The sequence below is a fragment of the Phascolarctos cinereus genome, unplaced genomic scaffold (genome assembly GCF_003287225.1).
Source record: "Phascolarctos cinereus isolate Bilbo 61053 unplaced genomic scaffold, phaCin_HiC Scaffold_5;HRSCAF=322, whole genome shotgun sequence".
Lineage (NCBI taxonomy): Eukaryota > Metazoa > Chordata > Mammalia > Diprotodontia > Phascolarctidae > Phascolarctos > Phascolarctos cinereus.
The window spans coordinates 416,287,965-416,303,016 of record NW_027555958.1 but is presented as its reverse complement, the minus strand read 5'-3'; the positions used below and the strand labels follow the sequence as shown (position 1 = coordinate 416,303,016).

Sequence of the window (15,052 nt, the reverse complement as noted above, 5' to 3'; positions counted from 1 at the left end):
GTTGTTATTCGGTCATTTTTCTGTTATTGTCCAACTCTTCGTGACCCCATTTGGGATTTTCTTAGCAAAGACACCGGAGTGGTTTGCCATTTCCTTCTGTAGCTCATTTTGCAGATGAGGAACTGAGGCAAAAAGGGTTAAGTGACTTGCCCAGAGTCATACGGCTAGTAAGTATCTGAGACCTAAAAAATTTCCATATTATAGTTCAAGCATTAGGCAGACATTACAAGCTTTGGTAAAATTAAAAAAAAAATGCAACCGGTACATATAACATTTCAGTAGCTGGTTATTTTACTGTTTCCTGTCCTATCCCACTAAAAACAACTTATTTAGTGAAAGGAATTGAGTGTTTGGTTGTATTGCAATTTTATCCTTTTCCAGCAAACCTTGTTTCCTGTTGCTCTCCCATGATGTGGAAGGGGGAAAGGAAGAGATATAACTTGTTTTTCAGAACTGAACTATCATTAAAATGACTTCCTCCTGTTTGCTACATACTCAAGCAAAAGTTTTGTTTTCAAACACCAAGTTTTAGTATCTGTGTCCTTAGAGGAAGGAGCTATGTCATTCTTCACGCATCCTGTATATACAGCCTCACTACTGCAGAGAACATTATCTCCTGTCACTTCTGGTATTGCTCATACTTCTTTTCCTAAAGATCATAATTCATGTCATTGATTTCCGGCACACATAGAGTCAAGTTGTGGTAGTATGATGCATCTTAAAATTAAGAACAATTAAGAATAGTTGTTTAGACCATTTAGTTAGCAGTGCAGATATCGTAAATCAGATACTTTGGTTGATTATTTACTAAGACTTTTCTATATGCCACAACATGTCAAAACGTTGCATTAATATACATTTTCAAACTTTAATCAGTAGTTCATTTGCATATTTAACTTTGGTAAAAATGTTCCAGAAGGATAATGTGAATTACAGTGAGGATTAGCACTGATAATTGAAATTCACAGTTGATACAAAGACTTATTTAATAATATTTTTTGACAATTTCCCCTAAAACATTTCAGCCAAGCTGATAAGAAAACATTTTTACTGATTCATGTATCACTGCCTTTCACTATTTCTTCCTTCTAATGGTGGCATAAAGATGTATATGCTAATGTATATACTAACAGTAGTACATACTACTACAAAAAGCAACCTGTGTAACAGTACCTAGAACAGTCAATAAAAAGAATAAAATAATGACTTGTCCCCGAGGACTTCTATCTCAGCCCCATAAAAAGATTAGAACTCTCATGTAAGAACAACAGCTTGCTTACAGTGTGCTTACAGAATATAAGCTTTACATCCTAATGCTTTTATTCATTAACAAATTGAAGCTATTTTTGCATCTACAATTATCTGGAGAATGTAAAATAATAGTAGTTTACCATTCTGATTGGGCTCTAAGATGAGATGACAGTTTTTGTAGAAGAAAAATAGCAACAAATGGACTTGGGATAGGGCCGTGATTTCAGACTGGACTGTTACCTGTGATTTCTGAAGCATAACACGGGTTCTTAAAAGCTATATCCACCTATGCTGTGGTCTGTAAAACATTAAATATAAAAGACTGTTTCTAGTTCAAGCCTCTCAAAAAAGACGAGAAGAATAAGATAATGATAATGATGATGATAGTGGTTTATAATTATACAGGGCTTTAAGATTTACAAAATCATTTGAGCCTCATAACAACTCTATGGTGTTGATTTAATAGTAGAGAGTGTTACTACAGGCGCTACAAGGTAGCTAAATGGCCCATTGACTTGGGGTTTGAAGAGAGGGGGAGAAGCAGAGAAAGTTAGAACAAATTGTTTATATATAGATAGAATAATTGCCCTGGGAAAGTCGAGGTTGATAATACAAATGGGAATATAAAAAATGCACTGGAATTGCATATTATTGATATGATATTGTGGGAGTTGGTAATCAAACAATTACTACTTTCAAATGGTGATCATTTAAGGCCTTCTTGATGTGTTTTTTCAAGTTGCCTGCTTAAAAAAATCATTTGGGAAATTAGTCCATGTAGTCTTAAAATGCTGCACTATGGATTATCATTTTATCATGAAATTGATTTTAAATTCCTGAACTGTGAAAACATTTATGTAATATCTTGTTCATGCTAAGCATTTAAATGTTTGTTAAGATGAATTGAAAACATGAAAATCCTTGTTGGTGTGTTTGTGAAACCATGGGCAAGTAACCTAATCCCTCTAGTTCTCAATTTCTTCATCCATAAAATGGGAATATTGATACAGTCATTTCTTTTATATATGTTCCTAAAAGTTACCACCATGCAAAATTGCTCAATATAAACCACAGGGATTATGGGGGAAATAGAATTGAGGGATAACCCTCAAAAACTTCAGTAACATATTAAAAAAGGTAACCTAATAAAAACAGTATCAAAATATAAATTTAATGTTAAATGATTTAATTTGACAGAACCTTTGGCCTGTGCCCCACTTTCTACCAGTCAGAGGATGGCAAATTTCATGACTATGTATGAGAGGATAGCCTTGGTGGGGCCACAGCTCTGGAAGTAGGGCCAGGGTGAAGCCATGGGTTAAGGTGGAAGTGTAGTGTGAGGGTGAGGAACAACCCTCCACTATCTGAAGCAGCAAACTCATCAGAAGGTGTACAATACATATAGCTACTTACCTTGACAAAGACCTGGCGTTTCTCTGTGGACATGGGCTCAGAAAGGTTGCAGCTTGTGAATTATTGTGAATTGCTCTAGTTTTCTGATATCAGTCATGTTGGAACAAATTTGAGTCTTCAAAACAAGTGTGAGTGGGATGGAGACCACTTACCTAAATAAAAACTCAGAGGTTTCTCCAGATAGAAAGCAGAAGGTTTTATTGTAGCAAGTCTTGTGTGAGAGTTGGGTGTCACCTACCCAGGGCAGACTGGAGTAGTGAGGCCAAGCACAAACAGCAGCAAGCCGTTATATAGTCTTAGGCAAACCACTCCAAAAAGCCCCCCTCCCCACTTGTTTGTCTCAATCTCTTTATCCTCATTGGTTGAGGCAAGAGACCTCACAGTCTATATTTAGAACCCAAGAGGTACATTTTACTCAAAACATTCTTGGGAGCTAGAAGATTGCCTTATTCGGAAAAGATAAGGTACAAAACAAAAGAGGGGGTGGTTACAAAATAAAGGAGGGAGTGGGCAGCTGGTATACAGCCCCCAATCCCCCAAAACGAAAGTGAAACTTAGGCCCAGCTCATGCTGAATTGAAGCCTTACTACATTTTTGGAGTGTAGCTTACATCTCACGTGAGAAACTTTCACTTGTCCCACACAAGTGTTATGGCAGAACTGGGTGTACCTTTATTAACTATATAAAAATGTTACAAGGATTTAATGATCAGTTAATCAAAAATATTTATTGAGAGTCTTAGCCTAGTTGGCAGAGTAGAGGGAGCATTCCAGCTAAACTTTCCCAACATTCTCCTCCAAACAACCTTAAAATAATGTATCAAATTGAATTCTGGAGTGGCACAGCCACCCAAAGGTCAGAATGAGACCCTTTCCTTGCCCAAGACAATGTAGGAGGTCTGAAGGTGAAGTCTGTGACACTGGGAGGTGGGCAGTACAGTGGCAACACTAGCTGTGAAGCCCACCTGCAGTGATAGCAGCAGCAGTTTCTGGAGCTCTTATTGTACAGCGATAGAAAAGAAGGATTGGACAACTGGTCAGAAAGATATTATGGAGGACCACTGTGTTGGCACTGGGACACTGTACCCATTACCCAGTTCTGGGTCTTGGTTCCAGGGCAAAGAAGAGTGCTTGTGGTTGCAAGGAGCAGGGCCCCTATATGGGTAAATATGAGAGCACAGACCAGGAAGACACACTAGATTATACCACTTCAGAAACACTGAAAGCTTGCAGACCCCCAGAACTGGCTGTGAAAACAGCAATGTAAAAAAAGCCAAAACTTGGGACAGTGACCCCTTTCTCCCAGGTGAGCAGAGCCCAACTTTGCGATAAAGTTAAAAAGTCAAGAAATAGGCTGAAAAAAAAAGAGCAAACAACAACAACAGAAGAAACTAACCATAAAATGCCACTATGGGAATTTCAGAAATTTCAGGGAAGCTCCAAACAAACTCAGAAGACAACAAAGTGAAAACATCTACATACAAAATCTAAAAGAAAAAAAAATGCAGATTGGATACAAGTCCAACAAAAATTTCTAGAACTAACAAAAGATAAAAGTTTTTAAGAGAAAAAGTGATTTTAAAAATAAGAATGGTAGATGAAAATTGGCAAAAGAAATGAGAGCAGTGCAAGAAAATTATGAAAGAAAAATGTTTATTGAGTACCTTCAGTGCTTATGGTATAGTACAAGTACCATGGGGATATAAAAGAAATTTAAGGCATAGTTGGCCTCTGTTTTGTACTATCTGGGAAGAGATTACCCTCTTGGTGGTGGTATAAAATGAAATAAAATGTAACAATGAGGAAAGTTATAAAGTAAAGCACAAAATTAAGGCTAAATTTGTGTTTCGCATGACAATTGTTTGAGAAGTTGTGAGAAATGAGATAGCAATGTGAATTTCTATAGTTTCTAATATTTAGTTAACATTAATTGTTAATATTCAAATAACTGATTAATAATCAGTCAACAAGCATTTATTAAGCACCTATTATATTCCAAGCTTTGTGCTAGCTGCTGAGAATAGAAAGACAAAGATTAAACTATCCTTTGAAAAGGAAATTGCATTCTAAATTTTCTGGGAATCAGGGGGAATAGGGGAGAAAATAAAAAGATGTACATATACAAATATATACAAAATAAATGCAGGGCAATTTGGGGTCAGCCACAGAATTTGGAAAGATCAGGAAAAGTTCCATATAGAAGGTTGAATATACTCTAAATTTCAAAGAAAACAAGTTCTAAGAAGTTAAGGCAAAGGAATACATTCCAGATATGGGAGGTGCCCAATGCAAAGATACATAAGAGATGAAATGTCCTAACACCAAGCTTTGGGGTATACTCACAATTGGGGGTATGATTTTGATGTTGAAGCATAAAGGAATCTGAAAAGGAAAGTGGTAAAAGTAGGAAGATAACCAATAGAGAACAATGTCATGGGTTGCTAGAGAGGAGAAGGTATCCAGGTGAAGCGGGTGGTCAACAGTGTAAAATGCTGCAGAAAGGTCAAGAAGAATGAGGATTTAGATAAATGGCATTAGTAATGACATGGTAATTTGAGAGAGAATTTTCAGTTGAATGATAAGCTCTCTCAGAAGCCAGATGGCAGAAGGTTTAGAAGAGAATGAAATGAGAGGAAGTGGAAGCATTGAGTATAGATGGCTTTTTCAGTGAGCTTAGTTGAGAAGAAGAAGAGAGGCATCATTTTGGGCTATAGCTATCAGGAATAGTGGGATCTTGTCAGTTTTTAAAATTTAATTTTTTTTCAATTAACATCTATTTTCTTTTCCTCCCACTTCTTTCCATTGGGGGAAAATCTTTTTAAAAACAAATATGCAAAAAAACTCCCCAATAAATAAACAAATACCAAAAAAAAAATGTTCCATTCTGCACCAGAATTCATCACTTTCCTATCAGGAGGTGGATAGCATGCCTCATCATTGGTCCTCTGTAATTGTGGTTGGTCATTGCCTTGATTAGAACTCTTAAATCTTTCAGTTGTTTGTCTTTACACTGCTGTCATTAATGTATAAATTTTCCTCCCAAGATTTGCTCACTTTGTGCATCTTTTTTATGGATGGGGAAAACTTGGACATGACTGTATGCAGCAGAACAGGAAAAAGTGAATAGGGAGAAATTTGATGATAGTGACGGCAAATTGCTGGAGAAGACAGAAATGATTGAATCAAATGTACACGTAGAGTGGCTGGCCTTGGAAGAAGAAATGCCATCTCTTCATCAGAGACTAGAGTAAAGGTGGAGAAAGTAAGAGATGATTTCAAGAGGTTTTGAGTTGTAGAGAAAGGAGAACAAAGGAGCTAATGGTAATGGATTCAGCAAAGTATGGGACAAAGTTCTCAGCTTAGATGGTTGATATGGAAGAACTGAGGAAAGATCGTGAGGTTTAGATTGTCCTCTTTGGTGAATAGGGTAGGATTGGCCTCTATAAAATTGTGATGAGTAAGATAGACAATCAGGTAGGAAGGAATAAAAAGATTCTTTTGGAGTGGTAAAGCTCAGTTGAAATTATACAGTGCAAATTCATATTCATCCCATTTGGCTCAGTTATTGTGTTTTCCTCCAGCTTCATTCAGTAGCACATGAGTAGGATCAGAGGAGGCAGATCATGAAAATATCAAAGGCTGGGATTTGGCTAATCCTCAAATATAAGGGTAAGAGGGTGGCGAGGAATACCATAAACTTATAAGTAGACACAAAACTAAACTCTTTGAGAAAGGAGGGTAAGAGATTTAGGGATCAGTAGGTGATTACCACCAGGACATGGATTGGATGAGAATTTGAATAGAGTGAACCTCAAAGGAGAAGTTTCTAAGTGATTGTATTCTGACTCTTCCTCTAGGGACGGTGTGTCCGGGGTTATGAGTGAATGTGTAACAAGTTCTAGAGGATGTTTGCATTTCCTCACACATGATGCTCCATATCCCAAATCAGTGAGTTTGCACTGGTGATCCCCTCTACCTGGAAGGATCTCTGTCCTCACCTCTGCTTCTGAGAATCTCTGACTTCCTTTAAGGCCCAGCTCCTATGGCATGTTCTGTAGAAGGCCTTTCCTATCTCCACACAACTTCTCAATCCCCAGCTTCTAGAGCCTTCCCTTTGGAGTCTTCTTTCATTCATCTTGTATTCATTGGTGTGTATCTTGTAGGTTCCTATTCATTTGATTGTGCCTCCTTCACTAGGCTGTGAGCCTTTCATCGTATCTCTGACCCTTAGTGCAGCGCCTGGTGTATAGCAAGTGCTTAGTGAGTGCTTGCTGATAGATTGCTTTGGGAAAGTAGCTTTTCTAAACCTCATTAGCTCATGGAGATACCCCCTCCTTTGAACTTATAAATTGAGCGTGACATATTACTCCTTTGTATTTTAAAATGTATTATTATTTAACCTTTTACATATATATATCTATATATTTATATCCTCAATGAGGCACTAAGATTAGTAATTATTTCTTTTATTTATTATGTAATTGTTAATTAAGTCCTAGATACATAGTGAGTTCTCATGAAGTGTTTGTTTCCTTAATGAATTAATAAAATATTTGATTAAGAAAGGAAAACCATTATTCCCATTCAATTGATATTATCCCTTACACGGCAAACCAATATCTGAACAAAAATATTATGTATAAATTCAATGAATTTTTTCCTGAAATTTATTTTCCATAAAGCCAAAAACAATTTTTAAAATCCATTTAGAGTGATATGGTAGAAGATGTTAGAAAAATATTGTGAATATAGGTCCGAGTCCTGGGTCTAACTTCATAACCATGGGCATAGAATCTCAGTTCCTTCAAAGGTCAGATGGGAGTGATGATACTTGAGCTGCCTAACTTACAGGATTATTGTAAGGAAAATGCTTTAAAAAAAACTTTTAGAAATTTACAATATCATTGTCCCCACAGGAGACCTACTCTCCTTGGCTAATCTACTGATTGGAATAAATTCATCTTGGCAAGATTCAATAAACAAGAATGGAATGTCATGAATATTGTAGGTGTCAGTGTCCCGTAGGGGTTCCTTATTTGTCAGATCAGTCTTTTTTAAAAATACGCAAATGACCTATCACTTCATATGCATGGGGAACTCCCTCCACACAACCTTACTCAAGTATGACAGCCACTGAGTCCAAGGAGTTTACACTGTATAGTAGGTATATAATATGGACACAGATAAGTGTTAGAATGTGGAGGCTGTAATGACGGGGAGAATGAGGAAAATGAGGCTAACAGGGTTAAGTGACTTGACCAGGGTCACAAAGCTACTAAGCGTTTGAGGCCAACTGTGAACTCAAGTCCTTCAAACTCCAGGGCCAGCTTTCTATCCATTATACCATTTAGCTGCTATTAAGTGCCTAATATGTGCCAGACACTGTGCTAAGTGCTAGGGATACAAAGAGAGACAAAAGCCAGTCCTTGATCTCAAGGAGCTTACATTCTAATGGAGGTGACAATATGCAAACTAATTACTATGTACAAACAAGATATATGCAGGATAAATTAGAAATAACCTCATAGGGAAGGCATTAACAATAAGGGGTACTGGGAAAGGCTTCTTGCAGAATGTTGGATTTTAGCTCAATGTTGCTTTAATTTGGGTTTTTATTAATTATTAGTGATTTGGAGCACTTATTTCTTTAGTGTTTTATTTTTCCCCAATTACATCTAAAAACAATTTTTAACATTCATTTTTAAAATTTTGAGTTCCAAATTCTCTCTCTTCCTCTCTCTCCACCCCCGTTATTGAGAAGATAAGCAATTTGATATAGGTTATGCAAGTGTAGTCATGCAAAATATCTTTCCATATTAGTCATGTTGTGAAAGAAAACAACATAGACCAAAAAAAACTTAAGAAAAATGAAATAAAAGAAAAAAGTATGCTTCAATCTCTATTCAGACATCATCAGTTCTTTCTCTGGGAGTGGATAGCGTTTTTCACCATAAGTCCTTCAGAATTATCTTGGATCATTGTACTGCTGAGAACAGCTAAGTCATTTATGGCCAATTATCTTACAATATTGCTGTTACTTTGTACATAGTAGGTGTCACTTTGCATAAGCTCATGCAAGTCTTTCCAGGTTTTTTTGAGAGCATCCTGCTCATCATTTCTTATAACACAATAATATTCCATCACAATGACATGCCACAATTTGTTCAGCCCCCAAACAAAAACTTCCAGGAACATTTTAGCCGTCCAGAGCTTCCAGGTCTAAGAAAAACATACTGCAAGTAACCAGAAAGCAATGATAATTCTACTAATGATCCATAGTCAGGATTACACACAATTTAGCAGCCACCACTACCAAGGAGCAGAAACTTGGAATGACATAGACCAGAAGGCAAAGAATAGGCTCTTATATCCAAGAATAACTTATCTGATAAAACTGAATATATTGCCGAAAGGGAAAAATGAACCTTTGTTGAATTAGATTTCCAAGCATCCTTGATGAAAAGACTAGAGCTGTGTATAAACTTTGAAGTTTAAACATAGTAGTTAAGAGAAACATAAAAAGTAAGCATGAAAGATGATAAAGGATATGCCATTACATATACACGAGGATAAAGTACTTACATTCTAATAGGAATAGATGATACACATTTCTTCACTGAGTTCTGTCATCCTCAGGGATCAGAGAAGGAGGTTAATTAGACTCAAGCCCAGGGAATGGTTATATCTTAATGACCTTAAGAGAATGGAAAGAAAGGAGAAGAGAAATACACTAGAGTGGGGAAAAGTAGATTAGAGAAAATTATCCCACATAATCAGGGTGTGTAAGTAGACAGCCATACAAACAAGTAAGAGGTGGTAGTTGGGGATGCAATTGACGCTTGATCGTAACTCTTATCTGAACTGGTCAAAGAAAGAAAGAATACAGCATGGAAATGGGAGAGTGGAGAAGAGAGAATTGGTGGTAGAGTAGCTTAATGGAGGTATTGGCCTTAAAAACATAAACTCCAAGGATGTACAAAAACATTTACAGCTGTTTTTGAGGTGGCAAAGAACATGAATCAAAGGGGGTGCCTATAAATTGAAAAATGACTGAATACATTATGGTATATAAGTGCTATGGAATACTATTGTGCTATAAGAAATGATAGAGTTGGTTTAAGATTAACCTGGGAAAACTTCTAGAACTAGGAGAACAAGCAATAGACTGACAGTAATATCGTAAAGACAAACAACTTTAAAAGAATTGGAAACGCTGATCAATCTATTACCACCCATGATTCCAGAGGACTAATGATGAAAAATATCACCTTGTTCCATATATACAGGTAAAGAATTCAGAATACGGAAATATAAATATCTACATGTTTATATATCATATTGTAGTTTTAATTATAGTATTATGACTACAATATAATAATTATTAAATTATATAATATGCATTTGTATAGCAAGGTCCTATATGTTTTGAACGCTACTTCCCGCATGTAGCATGGAGTGTTATTGTGTGGCTTATAGGGAGGTAGAATAGACATCTATAGCCTCTTATCCCCCCACCCTTCTCTCCAAGGGAGACTGTAACTCTTGCCAGGAGAGGAAGCAGGATGTGGATATAATCATATGATTATTTTTGGCCTTGTTATTAATATAGTTAGTTATATTCATAGTTTTCTGAATATTGAACCAGTCATACATTACTATTATAAAACAAACTTGGTCATAGGATATAATCTCTGTGATTTGCTGCTGTCACCTCTTTGCTAATATGATATTTTAAATGTTTATATTATTGATTATTAGGAATATTGGCATATAGTTTTTTTCTGTTTTAACTCTTTCTAGATTAGGTATCAAGACCATGTTTTTATCATAAAAAGAACTTGATAGAGTGTCTTTTCCTATTTTTGTAAACAAAAATTTGTATTTTTGTATAATATTGAAATTAATTTTTCTTTGAGTGTTTGATAGAATTCACATAAAAATCTCCCTGGTCCCAATTATTTTTTTTTACCTTGGGAGTTCACATTTAGTTTGTTCAATTTCTTTTTTCTGAGATTGGGTTGTTTAAATTCTCTAGGATTTATTCTGTTAATTTAAATATTTTATATTTTTATAAATATTCATCCATTTCATTTGTCAATTTTATTCACAAATAATAACTATGTTCTTTATTGCTTCTTCATTTGTTGTGACTTTTCCTTATACATTTTTGATGTTTAGTAATTTGTTTTCCTCTTCCCTTTTAAAATGTCAAATTAGATAATGGGTTATGTATTTTATTGTTTTTTTCAAATAATTCCTTTGTATAAATTCAATGCATTTTCTTAACTTTCAATTTTATTAAGCTGTGCTTTGATTTTTCAGAAATTTCTATTAAGACTTTCTAATTTCTTGATTTCATAGTTTTTAAAAAAAAATTTGCATGTCCAATTAGTTGATCTGTTCTTTCTCAATTTCTCAGTTTCTCAATTTCTCAACTTTATTCAGATCCCAATAAGGAAGGGCTAATAGGAGAAGAGGACCAGGGACAGAATTTTGGTAGGCACCCACAGTTGGTGAGCATAAACAGGGTGAAGATCTAGCAAAGGAGACCGAGAAGTAGTGGTCAAACAAACAGGAAAAGCACCAGTTACGAGAGAAGAAAGTATCAAGGAGAAGAGGGTGATTGACAAGTTGAAAGATTGCAGAGAAATCAAGAAAGATCAGAATTGAAGAAAGGCCTTTAGATTTACCAATTTAGAGGTCACTGATAACATCGGAGAGAGCTGTTTCAGTTCAGTGATAAAGTCAGAAGCCAGACTTCAGAGAGTTAAAAAGAGGGGCAGAGGAGGAAGAAAGAAGGGAGACAGAGAGGGGAAAGAGAAAACCCGTTACTACCGTTTTCCTGTTCATCTGAACTGCTTTCATGCTCACATTTCTTGGATGAGGTAGTTACTAATTCTGTTCTAGTGAATACCATCCAGCCTTACCATATGTCCTGCCACTTCATCCTAAGGTCCTCCAGGCCTTGCCATTTGGCTTGCTTCTGTATCCATCCTCCAGACTCCAGCATTGTTATCAGATCTTTTGATACATCGATGGACCTAAGGACTCATGGGCCTTGCCAAATGTCCAGTCAATACACCCTTTGGACTTTTGAGTCTTCCATGTGTCCTTAACTGAACTTTCTTTTATTTGTTGTCTTCTTCATTATGCTGTGATCTTCTTGAGAGTGGCGGTCATCTCAGTTTTGTTGTCTGCAGGGTTTTGACAGTGTCTAGCACATAGAAAATGCTTAACAAGTGATTTTTTAATATGAATTCAGATTTACATGAGAATACTTGTTCCTGAGTTAAAAGTATACCAGCTCTGCCATTCTCAAATATCATTAATTTTTAAAGCTTCTTTCTGAATCATTATAGTGAAGCATCCTAATTAATTTCAGGCTTTGATTATCATGAGGGTTTTCCCCCTTTATGTGCCCATGAATATGAGCGTGTGAGTGTGTGTGTGTGTGTGTGTGTGTGTGTGTATTGGGGAGGGGGAGAGAGAGCGAAAGACAAAGAGATTGTAAACAGTAGGTAATAGGCCTAAGTTACTTTCTGTTTAGTATCATACTGAATCTCTTCCACATGAAGAATCCCCTTAGGGGCAGCTAAGTGGCACAGTGGATAGAGCACTGGCCCTGGAGTCAGGAGTACATGAGTTCAAATCCGGCCTCAGACACATAACACTGGTTGTATGACCCTGGGAGAGTCACTTAACCCTATTGCCTAGCCCAAAACAAACAAACAAAGAAAAAAAATATATATATATATATACCCTTTAGACTTCAAAGGAATAAACATATGGAAAAGATACACAGGAAAAATAATTTTAAAAAATATAACTCTCAGCATGCAGAAAAATAGCTCTGAGAATTAAAAAAACCTTTTTTTTTTAGCAATAAATGAAATGAATTGCTACTTGTTGAGTTTAGCACAGGATAGAAATAATCGTAGCATGGCAAATTGAGGCAAATATTTGTTTTCAAAATATAAAGCAATCCTTCAGGGATATGTATTGATAGCTATAGCAGAACTGTATGCATGTAATAATTATGGAAAAGTTGTATCAGATACAAGCCAAGTGTCAGGCTCAAAGACTTTTAAAAGTTTGGGGCTCTGGTGTTCCTAATGTTGTGCAAAGAGTAGGTGTCTCGCAATCAGTGAGTATTGATGAAGACAGATGTAGCTGCTGTTATGGAAGTAGAGTAGCAGTTATGGAAGTTTTAGAACCTTGCTGGCCCAAAGAGAGAATGAATGGGAAGAGCATTTGTAGGAGTGGAAAATTGGGAGGGGTGACCTTTGAGTGAATAAAAAAGCCTATATTAAGCTAAAGCACTGGGGATGAAAAAAAAAACCCAAAAACCAAAACCCCAAACCAAGAAGGTTCCTCCTCTCAGGGAGCTTGCATTCTAATGGGAAAGGTTCAGTTCTGTAGCAGATGGAAAAATCCTTTGGCCCTTATGTCTGTTTATGACATTGCATGATTTGACTGTGTCAAAGATCTTGGTTGTGAGAACCTTCTTTTCAGGGACAAGTTGCTGAGACTGCTGGACTATGGCAGAGGGACCAACGTGGAAGTGGGATAAGTGGTTTGGGGGAGGGGGCTGCTATTATCAGTGCTCTAAGGTTTCCTGCCCAGTGGTAGGGTGTCAGTTAGGGGTTACTACTTCTTTGCAAAAGTTGCTCCTTGGACAAAAGCTGATGGACCAGCTTGGAAGTAGGACAGATTGCTTTGTGGACAGTGATCTTTGCAGTGCCCTGAGGCAAGGGCCTTGGGCTGGGTCCACTTACATGTTAGGGGAAATGGTCGCCATAAAGCGGTAAAGGCAGTGTGGCTTGCCAAGAACAGCCTGCTTCCTCTGTCTCTCTTTTAAGGAGACTTACTTCTTGGTAAAAATTTTACTTAGTCCCTGGGATTTAAACCTGCCACTGCCAATAAACAGTGGCTGACATTTGGAGATCTATGTAAAAGTAATTTCACTATCAGCAGCTGCATCTTCTAATGTAAAAGGTAAATTGGTATATTTGCCTAAATATTAGTACCTTATGTTTTCATTCAGGTTTTCTGCCATGCTGGCAAAATGCTTTCAGTCAATCAAGACGTGCCTTATTTAAAATTCTTACTGTTTCTTTCACTTAATTGTTTCTTCTGTGTTTGTCCAACAATTTTCTGTGTTGCATTCTGCATTAGAAATTTTTTGCTCTTGGGTTGTATTAGTTTTCTGGAATATTATGTTTATTATTCAATAGAAATTATTTTAAGCAATTTCTCATGTTTCTAATATATAACACTGAGGACTAATGCTATGTGATATATTTGGAATGTTAAAATGATGAAAGAAATAGAATAATAACAATTCACATTTGTATCATATTTTAAGACCTAGAAAAAACTTGTTGTGAGATTGTTGATTATAGGAGAATCTACTTGGTAGGTTATACAAATATTATTATCTTCATTTGACTGATGAGGAAATTGATACTCACAGAGGTTGTGACTTGCCAGCAGTCACAGAGTCCCTAAATGCTGCACCTCGAACAAGACCCCAGGCTTCTCAGAGGCTCTGAGTCCTTGGGCCTTTCCTGGCATCGTTCTGCCTTTCTAGGTCATGACTTGATTGTTTTGTTGTTTCAGTTGTTTCACTCATGTCTGGCTCCCCGTGACCCCGTTTGGGGTTTTCTTCACAAAGCTACTGAAGTGGTTTGCCCTTTGCTTCTCCAGTTCATTTTACAGATGAAGAAACTGAGACACACAGGGGGAAGTGGCTTGCTCAGGGTCGCACAGCTAATAACTGTCTGAGGCCAGATTTGGACACAGGAACATGAGTCTTCTTGACTCCAGGCCTAGAGCTCTATCCTTTCAGATTTGAGTTGAGCTAGATAGTGGCTGATGGTCCCTTCCAATTCTAAAATCCATGATTCTGTGGTTCTGTGGAGTATGAGATCATGAAAGCATCATTCAACTATTGAAGTTTATTTCTTATTTTGATTGCTCTTTATTGCCATTTTTTCCTCATTTATCTAGCTATTGCTTAGATTGTATACTTATATGTACAGCTTCTTTAAATTAGAATAATGTTTCATTTTTGATGATTCAATTGCTGTTAGAAAAGACAGTAGAAACAGCCTCTCCCCTATAATGCCATTGTCTTCCTCTATTGATTATCTCATTTCTTTTCTATATATCTTGTTTCTACATAGGTGTTTGCTTGTTTGTATATAATTTCCCTTATTAGACTATGAGCTCCAAGAGAGCAGAATTTTTTTTTTTTGCATTCCTCTGTGTCCTTGGAGCTGAGTACAGTGGCTGGCACCCGGAAGAAATTTAATATATTCTTGTCAGCTTGACTTATTTGAAGTTACCGTAAACTCCATTGGTAAGCAGAGGAGTGGATGGATCAGCGT

General features: G+C 36.6%; 1 protein-coding gene across 7 annotated transcripts in view; it reads left to right on the top strand.

Moving 5' to 3' along the window:
- Positions 1-15,052, top strand: part of DNM3 (dynamin 3) — a 682,754-nt gene that overhangs the window by 275,331 nt on the left and 392,371 nt on the right. The gene's annotated exons all lie outside the window — the stretch shown is intronic.